Source organism: Bufo gargarizans, chromosome 5 (assembly GCF_014858855.1).
Source record: "Bufo gargarizans isolate SCDJY-AF-19 chromosome 5, ASM1485885v1, whole genome shotgun sequence".
Lineage (NCBI taxonomy): Eukaryota > Metazoa > Chordata > Amphibia > Anura > Bufonidae > Bufo > Bufo gargarizans.
In genome coordinates, this window is record NC_058084.1 from 307,921,356 (window position 1) to 307,944,086 (window position 22,731).

The 22,731-nt window shown below is 44.8% G+C and overlaps 1 protein-coding gene across 1 annotated transcript in view; it reads left to right on the forward strand.

The window, feature by feature from the left end:
- The first annotated feature begins 7,005 nt into the window (after positions 1-7,005).
- The window catches only part of LOC122939082, an 84,468-nt gene continuing 68,742 nt past the window's right edge, over positions 7,006-22,731 (forward strand). Inside the window, exon 1 of the mRNA XM_044295054.1 lies at positions 7,006-7,131. The gene's annotated coding sequence lies outside the window, so the exon portion shown is untranslated. The remainder of the gene's footprint in view (positions 7,132-22,731) is intronic.

The window sequence follows — 22,731 nt, forward strand, 5'->3', positions numbered from 1 at the left end:
TAAAGCCTTTTGCTTTATATCCCTGACAACTTACTAATGATTTTTCCATCACAATACACACTGCTCGTTTCCATTGTTACGACCACCATACAAACCATCAGCAGTGGTCGTGCTTGCACACTTCAGGAAAAAGCACCAGCCTATGTGCACTCCCACAGTCCTGGCCACCAGTAAGGCCAGCGCTTTTTCCTTCAGTGTGCAAGCACGACCTCTGCTGTTGTTTTGCATGGTGGTCGTAACCATGGAAATGAGCAGTGCATAATGTGATGGAAAAATAAATCCAGCCAGCAAAGGAAACAATATGGAAAATCACAATACATTAGTAAGTGGCTTGTATCAACTTTCTTTACATGATAAGTGACACTTTTTGAAGTGACACAATCCCTTTAAGAGTAAGAATAATTTTAGATAGGCCAAGGATCAGGGCAATTATTGGAGAAAAATGTTCATATGAATGCTCGTTCCTAATAATTGCCCATGCAAAGGTGTCACTGATCATCCAAAGGTTCGTCAGTCGATGATTATATATTTCTAAAAACATATAATTGCTCTGTGTAATCAGACATGTGCTGCCAAGAAACAATGGATCTATAAAGGATGAGCGATCATAGTAACACAGTAAAACTTGTAGTAGTGATCATTCATCCCCATACAAAGCAATGATTGCTGCACATGCCCACACAGGCAATGATTTGGAAAGAATGGTTTATTTTTGGCCACATAAATGCACCCTTAGTGGCACAGAAACTGACAATGCATGAGCACCTAAAAAAAAGGCAATGTTCAGGGAGCATTGGTAATAACATGTAATATTTTTGTATAGAGAAGGACAACTCTGGACAGCATGTATGGACAGATGATAGACTTCTGTGATATAAAATGCCTGGGATGATTTAGGCTAGCGCTACACGATGACATGTGTTACGCAATGGATTTTTCTGCGACTGTTGCGTCGCAGTAGTAGCATGTCGTATGTCGCAGTGCGACACCATAGACTAACATTATAAAAATTGTTTTGTGACATTTGTGCGACATCAATGTTGCTGTTTAGTTGTGCCCTATGTGTCGCGCAACTTATTGTCCCGCAACACAATGCCGTCGTCTAGTCCTAGCCTAAAGCCCCAGTCCGGCCTTTTTCCCTGTCATCATTCCATGGAATGGAAGTTCGATATAACACCAAGCCAACCTGTGAGAGAAATTGATGCCAGCCACATAATATACAATTAATTTACAAAATCAAATGGATCTGTAACAAAGACATCCAGCCCAAAATGTAGAAAAATCCATGAATAGAGTCATTAGCTGCAGTGAAAGGGTTATAGACACACAAAGTAAAACACAACATAAAGGTTCCCGCCAAGGATTACACAGCCTTACAAACACTACACAGCTGGTGGTTTATCGTTTGGTTTAGATTGTTTAAAGGAATTTTACTGTATATACATGTGTGTGCTGTATATAACTGTGATTGGTAACCATATTTGGGTATCTGTTTCTTCTACTGTAATACTTAGTACAGCAGAATCTAGCAAATGTTTACAAAACTTAGTAAATAGGAGTTATAGCAATTACTGCTTAGGTAGTTGTGGATGTATGTTAAATGTACTGCACCCAGAAATCTATCTATCTATCTATCTATCTATCTATCTATCTATCATCTATTTATCTATCTATCTAGTGAATATAGGATGGAATTTTGACCGAGGTCCTGTATGTTGGCACCCGTTACTTTAGTCGTGGAAGTGCTATCTATCCTAGTCACTTACTCTGCGGGCCAGTCCCACCTCCTGCTGTCCTTTCCCAGGCTTCCGCTCTGTTCCCCATTTCAGGCTGCAGCCTGATTGCTGGCTAGGCCTCTTCTCCTGCCACAGGGCACGCATGTATACTTCCTCTAGCTAATAAAGGGCCAGCGTACATCCCAATCTTCACCAGTCAATGAATGGCAACCCTAGGGTACTTCAGGCACCTTTGCAACTGGGAGGGTGCCAGAGCAATAGGTCTCTTAGCTTACTTAGTTTCTGCTAGGTGTGCCGTATACATCCTGTGTACTGTTCCTACGCTGCCTACCCTGACCTCATACCTATTACTGTATTGCATGTACTCTTTCAGCCCTGACCTCAGCCTGTCCCTGACTACAATTCCGCTTGACCCCTCAGTGCCTTGCACCGGTGTCTCTGATCCCCTGAGTCAGCTAGTATCTACACAGACAGTACTGCAGGAGGTAGCAGCCTGGTGGCTTCCCTGCATAGAAGTCCAGATCCCTGTATAGGGGTTAAATGGGTTTTCCGGAAGTTTTATACTGATGACCTATTCTCTGGATGGGTTATCATTATTGATTGGTGGGGGTCCAACCCCTGGGACCCCCTGCTGTCAGTGGCGTAACTACCGGGGAAGCAGCTGCTTCGGGGCCCGGGCTGCCAAGGGGGCCCGGCGCCCCGGCTTAAATATCGTGTTCATTTTCATGTTAGTTAAATATAGTGTTCAGGGCCCCTTCACAGCAGCCGCTAGTGTGATCTAATTTTACTGTCTGCTAAAGTCTCCTGGTCTGGGATTCGAACCCACAACCTCCAATCTATTAGTGAATCAGTGGCAAAGCATTTACCCTCACAGCCATAAAGGCTGCATTACAACTGACTGTAAAAAAAAAAAAAAAAATACATCTATACACATGACAGCTGCCAAAACACACCTAGCACTGCTATATCTGTATATGACAGCTGTCCCTGCACACTCAGCTCTGCTATATCTCTATATATGACAGCTGCCCCAGCAAACCCAGCTCTACTACATCTATACACATGACAGCTGCCAAAACACAGCCAGCTCTGCTACATCTATACACATGACAGCTGCCCCCAACATACCAGGCACTGCTATATCTCTATATGACAGCTGTCCCAGCACACTCAGCTCTGCTATATCTCTATATATGACAGCTGCCCCAGCAAACCCAGCTCTACTACATCTATACACATGACAGATGCCTAAACACACCCAGCTCTGCTACATCTATACACATGACAGCTGCACCAGCACACTCAGCTCTGCTATATCTCTATATATGACAGCTGCCCCAGCAAACCCAGCTCTACTACATCTATACATGACAGATGCCCAAACACACCCAGCTCTACTACATCTATACACATGACAGCTGCCGAAACACAGCCAGCTCTGCTACATCTATACACATGACAGCTGCCCCCAACACACCAGCACTGCTATATATCTATATGACAGCTGTCCCAGCACGCTCAGCTCTGCTATATCTCTATATATGACAGTTGCCCCAGCAAACCCAGCTCTACTACATCTATACACATGACAGATGCCTAAACACACCCAGCTCTGCTACATCTATACACATGACAGCTATCATATATAGAGATATAGCAGAGCTGAGTGTGCTGGAACAGCTGTCATATAGAGATATATCTGAGATACTGCTATATCTGTATATGACAGCTGTCTCAGCACATTCAGCTCTGCTACATCTCTATATATGAGCAGCTGCCATGTGTATAGATGTACACTTAGCCAGCTATAACAGTAGAAGTCTCATATTTTTTCAGTCAGCATCAAGGCAGCTCCTATGGTCTAGTGGTTAGCTGTTCTGCCTCTGAAGCAGAAGGTCGTGGGTTCGAATCCCAGCAGACTCTTTTCTGAAATACAAGCACTGAGTCCATATAAGGACATACAGGGCGGGACACAGGAAGAGGCTGCATCGCATCGCAGACATGGAGGTAAGTAGAAGTGTTTATTATTTTTTTTTAATACCTGACTGTTACTGCCATGGGGGGAGCGGAAGGCACCTGATACTGGCACATGGGGGGGAGTGGGGTTGGCACCTGATACTGGCATGGGGGGGGGGAGGGAGAGAGGCACTTGATACTGGCACTTTTTTTGTGGTGGTGGTGGGGGGGGGGAGATGGCACTATGATACTGGGACATGGGGGGGGGGGGAGGCACCTGATACTGGCACCTGGAGGGGAGAGGGGGGGTTGGCACCTGATACTGGCACATGGGGAGGGGGGAGGGAGAGAGGCACTTGATATTGGCACTTTTTAGTGGGGGGGGGGGGGAGATGGCACTATGATACTGGGACATGGGGGGGAGGAAAGAGGCACTTGATACTGGCATGTGGGGGGGGGGGGGTTGGCACTATGATACTGGCACATGGGGGGAGAGGCACTTAATACTGGCACTTTTTTGCGGGGGAGATGGCACTATGATACTGGCACATGGGGGGAAGAGAGAGGCACTTGATACTGGCACATGGGGGGTGGGAAGGAGAGAGGCACTTGATACTGGCACATGGGGGGAGATGGCACTATGATACTGGGACATGTGGGGGGGAGAGGCACTTGATACTGGCACATTATTGGGGGGCATTATGGGGGACACTAGGCTGGCAGCCTATCAGAGGCCGGACACTGAGGGGCATCTACTGGGGCACTATATATGGGGCATTTTATACTGGTACATTTTGGGGGGCACTAGCAGGAAGGGGGGAGAGGAGCACTATGGGGGAATTTACTGGGGGCACTATATAGGGGTATTTTATACTGGCACATTATGGGGGCACTATGGGGACATTAGCTCAACTGGGGGCATTACAAGGGTGTATTTTTTGCACTGTCACATTATAAGGAGAATTATTACTACTGGGGGGGGGGGGCATTGTGGTGGGTTTTATTACTGCCCCATGGTATGACCCCTTAGTAGCAGCACCGGCCTCTCCCTGCTTTGCTATCCCACTGCCCCTTCTCCAAATCCTTATTATAAAATCTTTCTCATTAGGATAAAACACAACATCAGCTCCGCGAGCCCCCGGCCAAAGTGTGGAAGTGGCGTCCGAGACCCCCAAGGGCCGAGCCAAGTAACTGTAAGTGTTCATGTGGAGTATGTTTATGTTATGCACATATAGCCTACACTGTGCCCCACAATATACAGTATACCGCTACACTGTGCCCCACAATGTACAGTATACCTCTATACTGTGCCCCACAATGTACAGTATACCTCTATACTGTGCCCCACAATGTACAGTATACTGCTACACTGTGCCCCACAATATACAGTATACCGCTACACTGTGCCCCACAATGTACAGTATACCTCTATACTGTGCCCCACAATATACAGTATACCTCTACACTGTGCCTCACAATATACAGTATACTGCTACTGTGCCACACAATATACAGTATACCTCTACACTGTGCCACACAATATACAGTATACCGCTACACTGTGCCACACAATATACAGTATACCTCTACACTGTGCCTCACAATATACCGCTACACTGTGCCACACAATATACAGTATACCGCTACACTGTGCCTCACAATATACCTCAACACTGTGCCACACAATATACAGTATACCGCTACACTGTGCCTCACAATATACCTCTACACTGTGCCACACAATAAACAGTATACCGCTACACTGTGCCACACAATATACAGTATACCTCTATACTGTGCCACACAATATACAGTATACCGCTACACTGTGCCCCACAATATACAGTATACCTCTACACTGTGCCACACAATATACAGTATACCGCTACACTGTGCCACACAATATACAGTATACCGCTACACTGTGCCACACAATATACAGTATACCTCTATACTGTGCCACACAATATACAGTATACCGCTACACTGTGCCAAAGGAGTGGGGTTTACACAGGAGGAGGGAGGTGCGAAGCGCGCTGAGGGGGGCCCTTACAAATATTTGCTGTGGGGCCCAGTCACTTCTAGTTACGCCCCTGCCTGCTGTCCAGCTGTTTGAGAAGGCATCGATGGTCACAGTAGCACAGTGATGTACATTTTATAGTGGCCGTGCTTGGTATCACAGCTTAGCCCTATTCATTTAAATGGGACTGAGCTGCACCTAGGCCATGTGACCAGTGAACATGACATCACATGGCCTAGGCAAAGCTTGCGAAGGCCGAAGCACTACTGTGAGCTCCGGTGCCTTCTCAAATAGCTGACTGGCGGGGGTCCTGGGTGTCAGACCCCACGGATCAGATACTGATGACCTATTCAGAGAAAAATAGTACTCCTGGAAAACCCATTGAAAGGGGGACTATCAGGGGACCGCCAGGACAACGCTGTTAAGTTTAGCCCAAAGTCAAATTGGTTAGTTGGCACAGTAGGTCCACATCCACTGTCTCTCACAGTAAGCTCAGGCCCCGCTGATCCAAATAGAGACAGGCTCTCCAAATTATTTCAAGAAATGGCTCAGTAGTGTAAACACCATAAGCAAATACTGTCGTACTTATATAATGCCAACTCTTGTCTGAATACCTTGACGACTATTGCAGCAGTATCTCCTATATCTACTCTATCTACCTACTGTATCTATTTATATTTCCATCCAATAACTATCTATCTAGTAAATATGGGTTGGTGTTTCGACTGAGGTCCTGTAGGCTGGCACCTGCTACTTTAGTCGTGGAAGTGCTGTTTGAAATCAAATTAACATCTGTCCATCTACCTATCTAACTCATTATAGCGCTGACATATTCCACAGCACTTTGCCAACATTATCATCATATCTATCTGTCTATCTATCATCTAATATCTATCGAATTAACATCTATCTATCTATCTATCTATCTATCTATCTAGTCTGCCTATCTAATTATCTATCTAATTAATATCTAACTATCTATCTATCTATATTTATGTAATCTATCTATCAATCTATTTAAACTCTAATTAATATTATTATACCTATATTTGTCCTCATATTTTATGATATCTCATATTTGCCTATCTAGTAGCCTCCAACTGTCCAGATGTTTTTCACATACTCAGAGTCAGTTACTATCTTTCGTGCTCGAGTTAGTCGCAAACTGTGCTGTCATATCTGCTCCTTTTGTAAAATAATAAAAATACAATGAAGAACTGGACCATGCCTCCTCCTCTGCACTATTGAACGTGCTGCTATTTACTGTGTGACTTGCTATTATAAGGAAATAGGCTTGGCTACAAGCCAACAACACCTACTTTCTGTTTGAGCGTCCACAGAGATATATATATAGGGACCTGCCTATCTGAGCAGACAACAGTTGTTCATTCTTAAAAGCAGATACAAAGGGAGAGAAAGGTAAGATTCATAACATACATTACATTGTGGCAATGGAGCTTGTGTTACATCGTGGCAATTTTATACAACAGGTACTACAATGGCGATGTCTGTGAGAATCACTCATCAGTGTATTCTGTATAGTGAATTTTATGTTCCGCATTATATAAATGAGGGCAAGATAAGGGGATAGGTCAAAGTATTAACAAATTGCTTAATGATGTATATCCAGCAGGGTTCATTTGAAAAATGGAATTCACCTAGGAATGATGTGAGTGGTGACAATCTCTGTAAGGTGCTGTGGAATAAGGTGGTGCTGAATAAGAAACTGCAAAGTAAAAAAAATATATTAAGATGTAATATTAAAGGGGTTCCACAATGCCAAAAATCCCACTGATCACTAGAACAACTGCAGTGAGAAGGAGTTTAAGGGTAGCTGCACACTGTGCAGACTTGTATGCAGAAAATCCGCAAGAAATTCGCACCAAAACTGCACAAAAGAACGCACATAAATCAGCACTATTTATCACTTTTTTTGCTTTTTTGTGCATTTTTATGCTTTTTTTGTTGTGGATTTTGGTGCAGATTTTCTGTTTAAGTTAACAAAGTTTCTGTTTAAGTTAACAATCTCATTGAAGTCTAATGGGAAAACAAACCACTCTACAAAAGGTGGGGAGTCACACAAACAATTGACATGCTGCGGATTGTCAAAATCCCCACCGCAGGTCAATTTCTGCACATTAGAAAAAGCAAAGTGATTCACTTTGTTGGTACTGTATTATGCTGCAGGTTTTCCACATGAAAAGCCGTGTAGAAAAAACGATCGTAATCCACATTGTGTGTAATTACTTTAAATGGAGCAACAGTTGAGCATATGCACCGCCACTCCATTCAAACCGATTGATGGAGATAGACCAACTCTATCTATTATCTATTTATTATCTATCATCTATCCGTCTATCTATCATCTATTTATTATGTATCTATCATCTATCTACTATCTATCTATCTATCATCGATCTATTATCTATCCTTTTCTCTATCTATCATCTATTTATTAACTATTTATCATCTATTTGTTATCTACTATCTATCTATTATCTATCATCTATCTATCATCTATCTATCGATCTCTTTATCTATCTATCTATCTATCATCTATTTATTATCTATCATCTATCTGTTATGTATCTACCTATCATCTATTATCTATCATCTATAATCTATCTTCCATCTATCTATCTACTATCTATCTATCATCTATATACTATCTATCTAGTATCTATCTTCTATCTATCTATTTATCTATTATGTATCTTCTATCTATTATCTATTTATCATCGATCTGCTATCTAGCATCTATATACTATCTAACTATCTAGTATCTATCTAACTAATTTACATTTTGAATACTAAAGACATAAATAAAATACGAAGGAGTGTTGTGCAGCACCAGGCACAGTGACTGCAGTATACATGTATAGCTGATAAAGTAATCTCTACCAGATATGACAGTAGAGATATTGATAAGCCTTGAACAGGTCCATTCCTGGGTAAGAAGAGGAAGTATTGCTACGTGACATCGAGCACAGCACTAACGAGACTCATTTGCCAGGGGAACCTCCCATGCATAGCTTCTCATACATTTAGAGCGATCCTGAAACTTGTGGTATAATATGAGAGCAGAAGCCTTGAGGCATTTGTGGTAACATAGACAGACAAGGAAGATTTACAATTACCTACTAAGACTTTGTTTTCTTCAAATGTGTGCTATAAGACATAAGTTTATTTTGAATGACATTTACAGAAGTACAGGCAGATTTGAATTGTATGTTTTTATGCAGAACTGCATTTGTACTACATATCTGAAATGCTTTGTATGAATCTTCCTTTTACATCGGTTCTGCAAGGCTCTGGCTCTGTTCTCATCTGCATCAGGGGCTCCTAATGGGACCTCTGTTGCAAATTCGGTTACATTTGACAGAAAAAATAACTCTGCATGTAGCAAAATGAGACACTTCTTGGTGGAATTCAACAGAGCCCATTATAAGTCAATGGGGTCTATTGGGTGATACTGGTATCCATAATGCGTTGGATCCGGCAATTGTGAACAGAGATTATGCACTATCTGGCTCGTTTACAATGTATGTGTTTCTCTCTGTGTGCCAATAGCTCTTTTGCATACCTTCTTCCCAGAATTCCAGAGGAGCATGTTTGGCCTATAGGGTTCCTCACACCAATTAAGGTGCTTTCTGTAAGGAGAGATAGTATCCCCCAAAACCTGACTTAGGCCTGTCACCCAGTTACTAAGCCAGTACTTTCTGCTCTGCACTCATGACATTCAATCACCCTGAAACAGCTGTCTGCAGATGAGGTGCTGGCTTATTTATTGTTTGAGTCATGTCTCAAGGCCTATTTAAAGGGTCGAACATTGACATAGGATAGCTGCCTTACATCTGGTGGCATTAGAGGCAGAGTTTGTTAAGAGCTCATTTGCATCCCTTTCTTCCCAGATTTCTAGAGGAACATGTATGGCCTATAAGTCTCCTCACGTCAATAAAGGCGCTCTTTCCCCAAGGAGAGATAGTACCCCTCAAATCCTAACTTAGGCCTCTTAGCCAGTTAAGCCTGTAGTCTCTGCTCTGCACTGATGAGGGGTAATCACCCCAAAACAGCTGTCTGCAGATGAGGTGCTGGCTTATTTATTATATAAGTCATGTCTCAAGGCCTATTTAAAGGGTTGAACATTGACGTATAGGATAGTTGCCTTACATCTGGTGGCATCAGAGGCAGGGCTTGCTAAGAGCTCATTTACACACCTTCTTCTCTGTCTATATTAAGTGTCTAGAAATACCCACAATATTCATGATTGTCAGTGAACCAGCGGTAGGGATCATTGGTCATACACCTTATAACGATCCTTCTATTAACTAAAGCCAGGAGTCACTGGAGGACCACAAATTGAAAGCAATAGATGTCAAGGTCATGCGTTGATCTGAACACATTGTCATGTTTTGTTTTACCTGTGGTAAGTTGCAAGGAAGTTTGGCCTCCTATTATCAGTTTGGTAGAATGATTTGAAATCTAGAATAGGATTCAGGGCCGGCGTCATAACCCGGCATCCCCGGGCAAGTGCCGGGGCCCAATGCTCCTGGGGGGGGGGGCCCACTGAGCTGCTATGAGCACTTCCATCAATACAGATGGGAGCTCTCACTGCTGTCACTTCAGTTACGCAGTACCCCTTTGGTGGGGCCCTCTGAGCTGCAGAGACTCAGGACACGCCCCCTTTACACAGGACACAGGCTGCCTGAGGAGAGAGACCGGAGGGCTGGAGCTGTGAGTGAGTCTGCACTGTGACTGTTTCTTGTCTGTGGGACAGAAGGGGGGACTCTCCGATCGGCTGCTGCTTCATGCTATTTAGTTGTGTTACTGTTTCATTAAGCAGTTTGCCTCCATGATACCTGCCCCCCCCCCCCATATCCTGTCCTATCTTATCCTCATGGGGCCCCTGCTGTCTCCTTTCCTCCCTCATGTATCCAGAGCTCCTGTTTCACCCCCTATCTCCTGTTGCTGCCCTGCACAGACCACCTGCCCCTAATTCTTGTATGAATCCCCCTCAGAGCCCCTTCAACCTACTTGCTGTGTCCACCCCTCCTGTCCATCCAGGGCCCCTGTCTCACTCCTCTGCCTCTCATTATGGTGGCATCTGAACAGCATTCACCATAAGGACCTTCTAACGTCACAGGGTCATGTGACTGTGCCCCCCACCCCGTACTGTGCCCACTTATACCCTGCATTCTGCCCTCTTACCACACCCTGTGCAGTGCCCGTAGTCATTCCCTGTACTGTGCCCTCTTATACCCTTTTATCCGGTCACTATGGTGGTTTTATCACTGTATGGCGGTGTTATCACTATATGGCGGTGTTATCCAATAACTGCATGGCCATAATTGTATCCCCTTCCCTGCCCACGCCATCCTTTTTTAGACCTGGCATGAGCGGGAAAAGATACAGATTGTGGTGTGAAGGACCTTTGTGCCACAATCTGTGTCAGAAATACGCCTAAGGCTACTTTCACACCTGCGTTTAGGTGCGGATCCGTCTGGTATCTGCACAGACGGATCCGCACCTATAATGCAAACGCTTAGATCCGTTCAGAACGGATACGTTTGCATGATGATGCAAACGGATCCGTTAAGACTTTACATTGAAAGTCAATGGGGGACGGATCCATTTGAAAATTGAGCCATATTGTGTCAACTTCAAACGGATCCGTCCCCATTGACTTACATTGTAAGTCTGGACGGATCCGTTTGCCTCCGCACAGCCAGGCGGACACCCCGAACGCTTCAAGCAGCGTTTGGGTGTCCGCCTGCTGAGAGGAGCTGAGGACAAACGCTGCCAGACTGATGCACTCTGAGCGGATCCGCATCCACTCAGAATGCATCAGGGCTGGACGGATCCGTTCGGGGCCGCTTGTGAGAGCCTTCAAACGGAACTCACAAGCGGAGCCCCGAACGCTAGTGTGAAAGTAGCCTAACATAGACGTATTTCTATGTAATAAATGACCCCCTAATTGTATTATTATTCGGGGTAGGGCTAATATCTTTATAGTATATAGATTCTAGTGTATTATACTGTGCCCTGTATTTCCCAGTAGAAAATGATCCTTGGGAAACACAGTCCTCACCCCTGACCACCAGGACCAGGTAGCGCTCTGTCAGTACATGGCGGCCTCCCCTCTCCGCCACGCTGCTCCGCTGTGTACTGGGGCTTATTCTGACACTAGGGCTGGGTTCTCATGCTATTTGTGCCATCCATTTAATGTATACCAAAAATATATGCGTTACCAGATGCCTCAGACTGATGCCGCACAGTGGCGTCCGGTCACCATACAATCCTCAGACTGATGCCGCACAGTGGCGTCCGTTCACCATACAGTTGCATTGTAAAAAAACATATACGTTAACGTATGCATTTTTTACTTGACTCTGCAGGATACAAAAACGTGGAGCGCTGCACATTTGTATACATCAAACCGATAGGAAAAACGTGATGGGGGGGGGAGAGGGGCGTACTAAAATTTGCTGTGGGGCCCTGTCAGTTCTAGCTACATCACTGCACATCTCCTTCTCTCCTCCAGGCCTGGCTCACTGCTGCAGTGGGCCGGAGGAGAGAAAGAGCGCAGGGAGCTGCGGTTAGTGAATGACAGGACCACCAGCTCCCCTGCTCTCCAGCAATGATAGGTATGTGAGGGGGCCACTGGGGGGTCATTCATCACACCGTGAGGGCCCCTTACACAGTATAATGACTTCCAGTGCCCCCCATTTAGTATAATGATCCCCATTGACCCTCCATTTAGCATAATGACCACCAGAGCCCCCATTAAATATAATAACCCCTCGTGCCCCCTCCATACAGTATAACCCCCAGTGTGGGGGCGATTGGGGGTCATTATTCTGAATGGAGGGTCACTGTGGGGTCATTATACTGTGAGGGCCCTTTACATAGTATAATGACCCCCAGTGTCCCCCATTTAGTATAATGACCCCCAGAGCCCCCTCCATACAGTATTCCCCCAGTGGGGGCTACTGGGGGTCATTATTCTGAATGGGTGCGACTGGGGGTTATTATTCTGAATGCAGGGCCACAGGTGGTCATAATACAGGGGGGGGGAATTGGGGGTTCATTATACTGTGTGAAGGGCCACTAGTAGTCATTATACTGTGTGAAGGGCCACTAGTAGTCATTATACTGTATAGGGGCCACTGGGGGTCATTATACCGTGTAGGAGCCACAGGGGGACATGTCAATGTAAAAAAATGCCTCATGGGGGCCCACTGGGATTTATCGCCCAAGGGCCCACATGAACCTGGAGCCGGCCCTGATAGGATTGCTCACATTTTAAATGTAATTTATTACCTATATGTTTTTTTGCTAATTACAACTAGCTTTGGTTTTTATTTTATCATAGTAGATTTTTTTTATTCTATTGTCTCTTCATTATTATGATAACAGATCTTATTGCAATCAATGGGGATCTGGCGATGATCTGTGCCGGAAAAGCCTTCCGGATGTCCTAATTGACATGTCCATGAGGCCTAACAAAGTTTTCTTATATGACTTCCTGCTAAAAACCATTTACAGCAGAGATATTCACTCACCACTTTCTAATACTAAAGACCATGTTGAACCACACTAACTATTACAAAGGGAAAAGTATATTCAAGCTATGACTGAATAATATGGCTTTTACCCTGGTGTTACCTGCCAGCAGCATGTTTTGATCCTAGCTGGTTCTAGTAATGATGTGACCTGCCTGGTGCTACTTAGTACGTAATAGTTTCCTCCTCTGCCAACAATGGGTAAGGCCTTTGTTGCTCACAAGCCACTGGTAGAGTAACACTGCTTTACAGTAATGTGGTCATTCCATTGTCAGGATGAATACAAGACAATGGTGACAATACACATGATTTGGATGCATTTAAACCATTTGCGCAATGCCCCTTGACTATACTCGAGTATAAGCCGACCCGAATATAAGCCGAGGCCCCTAATTTTACCCCAAAAAAATTGGAAAAATTATTGACTCGAGTATAAGACTAGGGTGGGAAATGCAGCAGCTACTGGTAAATTTCAGAAATAAAAATAGATACCGTACCAATAAAATTACATTAATTGAGGCACCAGTAGGTTAAAGGTTTTTGAATATTTATTTCAAAGAAAAACAATATGGTATCAACAATAACTTTAACAGTACAAAAACCAACTAAAGCGAATATTCAATTTTTGGGAAAATACCAGTTCATGCGAATTTTTATGCGAAAATTTGAATGCGATTTTTTTTGCGAATTTTCGCAATCAAAACCTAGACTCGAGTATAAGACGAGGGGGCTTTTTGAGCACAAAAATATGTGCCAAAAAACTCGTCTTATACTCGAGTATATACGGTATATACATCAGGGCAATCCATATTTAGCTCAGCAAGGACATCCCCAAATTCCTTGCAAAGTTAGGAGCTATCAGTGACAGCTAGGTATCCCATGGTTTTTTACCATCCATGCCATTGCTTGTAAGGGAGATCATCGAAGGAACTAACTGAATAAGTAGATTTAAAAAAAAAAAAAAAGTTTTTACTTCCTGTGAAGGGGGCATATAACGTTGCATATTATTGTAAGAGGGCACATAACTGAGCATATTACTGTGAGGGGGCACATAACTGGGCATACTACTGTGCGGGAGCATATATCTGGACTTAATACTGTGAGGGGGCACAACTGGGCATATTACTGTGAAGGTGCAAATATCAGGGCATATTACTGTGAGGGGCAAAACTGAGCATATTACTGTGAGGGGACATATACCTGGGGTCACATATCTGTGCATCGCCACTGTGAGGGGGCACAACTGACCATATTACTGTAAGGGGCACATAACTAGGCATATTACTGTGATGAGGCATATATCTTTGCATAACTACTATGAGGAGGCACATAATTGGTCATAATACTGTGAGGGGGCACAACTGGGCATATTACTGTGAAGGTGCAAATATCAGGGCATATTACTGTGAGGGGCAAAACTGAGCATATTACAGTATGGGGACATATACCTGGGGTCACATATCTGTGCATCGCCACTGTGAGGGGGCACAACTGACCATATTACTGTAAGGGGCACATAACTAGGCATATTACTGTGATGAGGCATATATCTTTGCATAACTACTATGAGGAGGCACATAACTGGTCATATTACTGTGAGGGGACACATGACTGGGCATATTACTGTGATGGGGCCCATGACTGGGCATATTACTGTGAGAGGGCACATAACTGGGCACATTACAGTATGGGGCACATATCTGGGCATCGCCACTGTGAGGGGGCACAACTGGCCATATTACTGTAAGGGGCACATAACTGGGCATATTACTGTAATGGGGCATATACCTTTGCATAACTATTGTGAGGGCACTGTGACACAGTGATGGGTTGTGTCTGGCAAGGCAGGTATTTTCCTCCCAGCATGTGCGGCTAGGTTGGTTTCCAGTCAGGTGAGGTCAAATACCGAACCAGAGTTTAAGTGCCGGTCCGGGTTTTGGCAGAACCTGGCTGTCCTTAAATAGGCAGCTGGGCTCAGCGGAAGAGGCTTTTACTGCTTTGAAGTTGGCCCTGTGTGGATCACCAATTTTGGTGACGCCCTACTTCAAGAGGGAGTTCATGGTACAAACGGATGCTTCCAAAGCAGGCCGGTTGCATGGAAAAAGCAGATGCTCTGTCCCGGGTACAAAGGGGGGTTTGTTGCATAGTTATAAGATGTCTGGCAAGGAAGGTATTTTCCTCCCAGCATGTGCGGATGGGCTGGTTTCCAGCCAGGTGAGGTCAAATACCGGACCGGAGTTTAAGTGCTGGTCCATGTTTTGGCAGCACCTGGCTGTTCTTAAATAGGCAGCTGGGCTCAGCAGAGATGTCTTTTTAGGGATCTGAAGCTTTGTGTCGTGCTGGAGGGCTGAGAGCCACACGCTGGGGAACAGGCCCCCTAAAGCCTGCTGTGGACTGCTTGAGGCAGAACTGCCAGCAAGGTGACTTATGTTATATGAACTTTCCATTGTGTGTGAATTAACACCAAGACTACAAAGTTACGTGCTGTTTTGTGCAATTACCTCAAGTGTGAATAAACACTGACGTTTTGAGTTAAGAACTTTTTTTATTTTGCCTCTGTACTGCACCCGCTTACCCTATCTACCAGAGCGAACCCCCACAGCACATATCTGTCATAACTATTGTAAAGGAGACAATAATCTGTGAAGGGGGCACAATGTGGGCATAAATACTGTTTGGTAGCATAAGGAGCGAATAATTATTATGTTGGGGCATTTAGGAGACTGGGTGTGATTAGGTGTATAGTAAAATTTGCTGTGGCTTCTGCCAAAAATGGGTAAGCCCAGTGGTTGGGCTGGATGTCAAGCAGGTGTTCGGAGTCCCTGTGGTCCTTAGGAGTCTCTTGCCTGACTTTATATGCGGATAACTCTAGCACTATTATAATGCTAAAGGCCATAGTTTTATCAGGGAATAACTTTTTAACCCCTTCCCGACCTCCACCATACATGCACAGAGACAGTCTGTTAGCAACAACTATTTCAACTAAGTGTTGAATTAAATCAAGAGGAAATTTTATTTTGCCTGCAAAGCCTCCATCCAAGCCACCTCTGCTCTGCTAACTGCCCTATTTATCTTGCAATAAAACTGGCACTGCCAACCCAAACATGCCCTCCTAGTTCTTTTTAAATATCATATTTATTCTTCCTGCTTTGAGTATAGCTCCCAAGAGGATGTGCACCCAGACACAACACACAGCGGGCAGCTATGATTACCATCGACTGACTACCAGGTGTAGACTGATATTTGCTATTCCTAATGCAGAGACAGGTGTATATATTGCTTGCCTTTCATCTCTCTGGAGACTTGGTGCACTCAGCCAACAGAAGTGACAGGTCATTCAATCTTTCCAGCTGAAAGTGCAATAAAACTGTAATGTAAGGCAGCTTTGTGAATGCTAGCTTGTGGTTAATGATCAACACAGGTACTGCATAATAAGTCAGCCATCTAGTAAATATATAAGATTTTACACACCCTATAAAAAACACAAGCCATATTGATGAAAGAATAAACATAGGATGCCAAATTTATCATTTATTTCCAAGCAAATGTGTCAACCCAGGCTACCTGGCTATGCTAATATAGCACAATACATTGTGTAACCTTTAGCCACAGTTTTGGGCCTCATGCACACGGCCGTTGCTTTTGTCCGCATCCGAGCAGCAGTTTTGGCGGCTCGGATGCGGACCCATTCACTTCAATAGGACCGCAAAAGATGAGGACAGCAATCCGTGTGTTCCGTGGTCCTCCAAAAAAAAAAAATATATAACCTGTCCTGTTCTTGTCCGCGTTTTGCAGACAAGAATAGGCAGTTATATTAATGGCTGTCTGTGCCGTTCCACAAATTGCGGAACGCACACAGACGCCATTCGTGTTTTGCGGATCTGTGATTTGCGGACCGCAAAACACACAATGGTCGTGTGCATGAGGCCTTATAGTTAGAGCCCATGTTACCTAATGTCAATAATGAACAGTTCAGTACTGTTAGGTGGCGGTTTTACATGCACTTTCATTCCCTATTATGCAAATATTATTAGGACATATTAAACAGATAGGGGATGTGCCCACATTTGGACACACTCTACATTTACTAGAATATAAGTCATCTCTATTAGAATAAATGTATGTCCATAGATTTGGCAAAATCATCTACGGTAATATTGATGGTCCTTATAGTGCTACTCACCGTGATCAGCTTTTACTCCAAGCATCTTGCAATGCTTTATAGAGCATCTGTCAGCCCTACTTAGGCCTCATGCACACGGCCATTGCCATATTGCGGCCTGCAAACAGCTGCAATGGGTCCTCAATCCGGAGCTGCAGTGCGGAACAGAGGCACGGAACCCCACGGAAGCACTACGGAGTGCTTCCGTGGTGTTTCTGTCCATGCCTCCGCACTATTTTTTTTGCAATGCGGATGTATTCAAGTTGAATGGGTCTCGATCCATCCCGGCTGCCGCACGGACGTTGCCCATGCATTGAGGACCGCAAATTGCTGTGTGCATGAGGCCTTAACCAGACTTATTGTCTATTAGGGTTGATCATGCTGAGTGAAACAGCCCCTGTCTTGTAGCAAACCGTTCTTTTAATTCATATAGGCATTTACCATCCATACTATAAAATTTTAAAACAATCTATAAAGAAATGATTCCAGTGTTTTTGCTATTTTTCTGCATATAAATTGGTCACTGTAGCAGATGATTAGCTAGGAATCTTTGGGGAAAAAAAAACATAATTTATTGGAAGTAGAGTATTAGTGTCCCCATAACATTCATTTCTTTTTACTTAAAGTTAGAGGCTTTTAAGTGATGGTAGTTCCTTTGCATTGCCATTTTCTGACAGCCATAACTTTTTATATTTTAGTCTACAGAGCTGTATGAGGGCTTGATTTTTGCATAACAAACTGTAGTTTTTATTGGTACCATTTTTGTACATCTTTTTGATCACTGTTATAAACTTTTAATATATTGGTGTTATATTTTTTTTTTACTTTTTCACTTTTTTCTAACAATTATTAGCCCCCCTTAGGGGCCTTCTACATGGGATCTTTTGATCTCCTCCCCTATTCATCCTAATAAATCTCTATTAGGGTAAGGCCTCATGCACACAGCCGTTGTGCGGCTGCTCCGTGCATTGGGGACCGCAATTTGCAGTCCCCAATGCACGGACGCCGTCCGTGCGGTAGTCGGGTTGGATCGAGACCCATTCAACTTTAATAAGTCCATAATCCGTCCGCACTGCAAAAAAATAGAACAATAGAATGTGCGGAAGCATGGACAGAAACTCTGTAGTGCTTCCGTGGGGTTCCGTGCCTGTGTTCCGCATTGCAGTTCAAGTGAATGGGTCAGTATCTATGATGCAGGGAGCACACGGCTGGTGCCCATATATTGCGGGCCCGCTGTTTGCCAGGCAACGGACGTGTGCATGAGGCCTGAATAGGATTTTTACACTCTCCATTCTGAGCTATGCCTCGTGTAAAGCTCAGTCTGGGGAGAGCCATGGCAGGCTTGGATCACTTCAGCAGCGTCCAGGCTGCCATGGCAACTGATCAGAGCCCCACGACTTCACAGTGGGGGCTCCAATTGGAAGGCAGAGGGAGCCGCATCCCTCTGCCTTCACTCACAGGTGCCACGATCTACGACATCTGAGGGGTTAAATGAAATACTGCAATTCTATGGAGAGTCGCTACTAACATAAAATGCTGCAATTCTGTGGTTGACTTCATTGTAAACATGGCTGTCTCATCAATAAAGTTTACAAAAAAAAATCCTACAAAATAAGAATTAGTTCTTATAGTTTTTCACAGCACTGTGGAGATATCTTTTATACACACTGTAGGCAATCTCGTGTTTGTCTTCCAAGGATTGGTAAAAATAAGACACCTACATAGATGTTATACATAACTAGACACTAGGCACTGACAGCCTGTAATGCTGTGTCAAGTGTAGGAGATGGCACCATGTGTGCAACTTCACAGGGGCTCAGCAGTAAGAGGCCCATTTAAGTAGAAGTTGCTGGCAGCCATTTTAAATCAGTCCTGGAGAACACTTTTAAAGAGGACCTGTCACCACAAAATGCAGTGCAATCTGCAGGCAGATTGATATATAATTCTGTGGGAAGAGATTTGGTGAAACCTGTAATTTATTTGTTAACCTCAAGTTTCTGCTTATTCTGAACTTAAGACCACACTGCGTTTAACGACTGACAGCTATCAGTCACTGATAAACATGGCCCCTATGTACAACTAAAGTCAGAAAAAGCAGATTTTTTTAATGTATAAATTACAAGCTTTACTGAATCTTTTTCCACAAAACTATAGATCAATCTGTTTGGCTTCTCATGATCTATTACGTGCTGCCTGCAAACCGCACTGCATTTTGTGGTGACAGGTCCTCTTTAATTACTGGTGCTAAGGAGCTATTGAAGAGCATACTACAGTATATACTGCTTTTGCAACGAGACTCTGTGCTCTCTGCATCCGACCCTGATCTGAGGGGCCCCAATGTGCATTGAAATAGTTTTTATGTTTTATGATAAGCTTGTGATGATTTTGGGTCCTCTCTCTTGCACTACCACTTCAAATATACCACCATCCTTTTGGTATGGAGAGACAGTCACAAGTGTCTCTTATAAACACTCGAGCAGGTGCAGGGATTGCATACTTCATATCCTTCTATTGCCCTTAATATTGAGTGTTTGCCCTGATAAAGGGGCCCGACCAGTAGGAACTTTTTCTTGATATAATTCTAATCCTGGCACATTTCTTTAGGGCTCTTTCACATCTGCGTTCTTTTCTTCCGGCATAGAGTTCCGTCGTCGGGGCTCTATGCCGGAAGAATCCTGATCAGGATTATCCCCATGCATTCTGAATGGATAGAAATCCGTTCAGGATGCATCAGGATGTGTTCAGTTCCGGAACGGAACGTTTTTTGGCCGGAGAAAATACCGCAGCATGCTGCGCTTTTGCTCCGGCCAAAAATCCTGAAGACTTGCCGCAAGGCCGGATCCGGAATTAATGCCCATTGAAAGGCATTGATCCGGATCCGGCCTTAAGATAAACGTTGTTTCGGCGCATTGCCGGATCCGACGTTTAGCTTTTTCTCAATGGTTACCATGGCTGCTGGGACGCTAAAGTCCTGGCTGCCATGGTAAAGTGTAATGGGGAGCGGGGGAGCAGCATACTTACCGTCCGTGCGGCTCCCGGGGAGCTCCAGAGTGCCCTCAGGGCGCCCCAAGCGCATGGATCACGTGATCGCATGGGGCGCTCTGACGTAATTCTGGAGCGCCCCGGGAGCCGCACGGACTGTAAGTATACTGCTCCTCCGCTCCCCGCTCCCCGCTCCTACTATGGAAACCCGGTACTTTAATAGCGTCCTGGCTGCCATAGTAACACTGAAAGCATTTTGAAGACGGATCCGTCTTCAAATGCTTTCAGTTCACTTGCGTTTTTCCGGATCCGGTGTGTAATTCCGGCAAGTGGAGTACACGCCGGATCCGGACAACACAAGTGTGAAAGAGGCCTTAAATAGATTCATCAGGAGATGTGTTGATGTATTAGGCTGCCTGGAGAGTGGCAAAGCTCTGATTTGTGATGCGGTCATCATCTGCTTACTCCATTGTCCTATTTTGGTTTGTTTCGAATCGTAATCCTTGCTTTATGTTGTTTTTCATTAAAGGAGTTGTCCAAGAGAATAAAAAATCCAAGAAAAGCCCTTGAATAGCCAAAATTAAAATAATATTATATTCAGCGCTTTCTCCAGTGGAATTCTCTATGGAACTTGTCCATTTGTTCTGCAGGTACAAACGAGACATCTGCAGCCAATCGTTGTCCTCAGGAGTCTATGCTGGAGACAGTGATTTGCTGCAGTGGTCACTTACCGTACACATGCATGTCACTATGCTATACCTACGCTGTGATGTGATGTGACTGCTACAGCCAAACACAATCCTGTCTCTGAGCTCTACAGGCAGTTCTTTCCTTCTCATGGCTTGGTTTTTTTCTCTAATATGCATTGTCAGTTGTGAGACCTTATACAGACAGGGCTGTGTCTTTCCAAATCATGTCCAATCCATTGGCGGATCCAGGGGGGGGGGCAACGGGGCAATTGCCCCCCCCCCCCCCCCCGAGAATCCTCCGCCGCGACGGGTCTCACACTCACACTGACACTGACAGGTTGCTTCACCGCGACAGGTCTCACAGTACTCAGTCTCACACTGACAATATCAGTAGTAGCGCAGCGCAGGTTGCGCATGCGCAGCAGGTCTGACTCTGGCCGGAGCAGCAGCTGCGGGCGGCACTGTCTGCACTCTGCATCTGCAGTGAGTGTACTGTTGTAAACTTAGGCTAACGTTTCGTCACTCACTTCGTCAGGCAAGCGGCAGCACCTCCTGCTCCTCCGACTCCTGCTTCATTAATAAAGTAGGAGGAGCTTGCGAGTGACACAGTGGGTGACGTCACGTGAGTGCCTGCTATGCTCTGCGTTAACGGCCAGCCGCTGCTCCTGCCGCCAGTTTATTCTAGTAGTGACTGTGAGGACTGAGGAGTCAGTCACTTGAATGAGAGAGAGTCCAATCCAGACTGTGAGACTTTACTTGATAGTCTTGAGTAAATTAGAAGACAGACTAGTACCGGCAGTATTAGTAAGTAGTCATGAGTATTATATTATGTGTGTAAAAAATGTAATAATTGAAAAGGGTCAGTCAGTCAGCATCAGTGAAATCAAAAGCCTTAGGGTACTTTCACACTAGCGTTAGTGTGATCCGGCAGACAGTTCCGTCGTCGGAGCTGCCTGCCGGATCCGCCGATCAGTGTGACAACTGACAGCATTTGTAGACGGATCCGGTTGCGGATCCGTCTACAAATGCATTGCAAGAACGGATCCGTCTCTCCGCTTGTCATGTGGATGGACGGATCCGTCGGCTCTTGTTACTGGCACGTGATGGGGGGGGGCTCTTGTTACTGGCACGTGATGGGGGGGCTCTTGTTACTGGCGCGTGATGGGGGGGCTCTTGTTACTGGCACGTGATGGGGGAGGCTCTTGTTACTGGCACGTGATAGGGGGGCTCTTGTTACTGGCACGTGATGGGGGGGCTCTTGTTACTGGCACGTGATGGGGGGGTTCTTGTTACTGGCACGTGATGGGGGCACTTGTTATTGGTGGGCACTATAGGGGCATCTACTGAGGCCACAAAAAAGGGGTATATATGGGGGGCTCTGTACAGTAGCATTTTATACTGGGACACATTATGGTGGGTACTATGGGGAAGGGGGGAGAGGAGTACTATGGAGTCATCTACGGGGGGCACTAAGAAGGGGTATTTTATACTTGCAAATTATGGGGGACACTGAGGGCATCTACTGGGGCACTATATATGGTGCATTTTATACTGGTACATTATGGGGGGCACTAGGAGGAAGGGGGGAGAGTAGCACTATGGGGGCATTTACTGGGGGCATTTT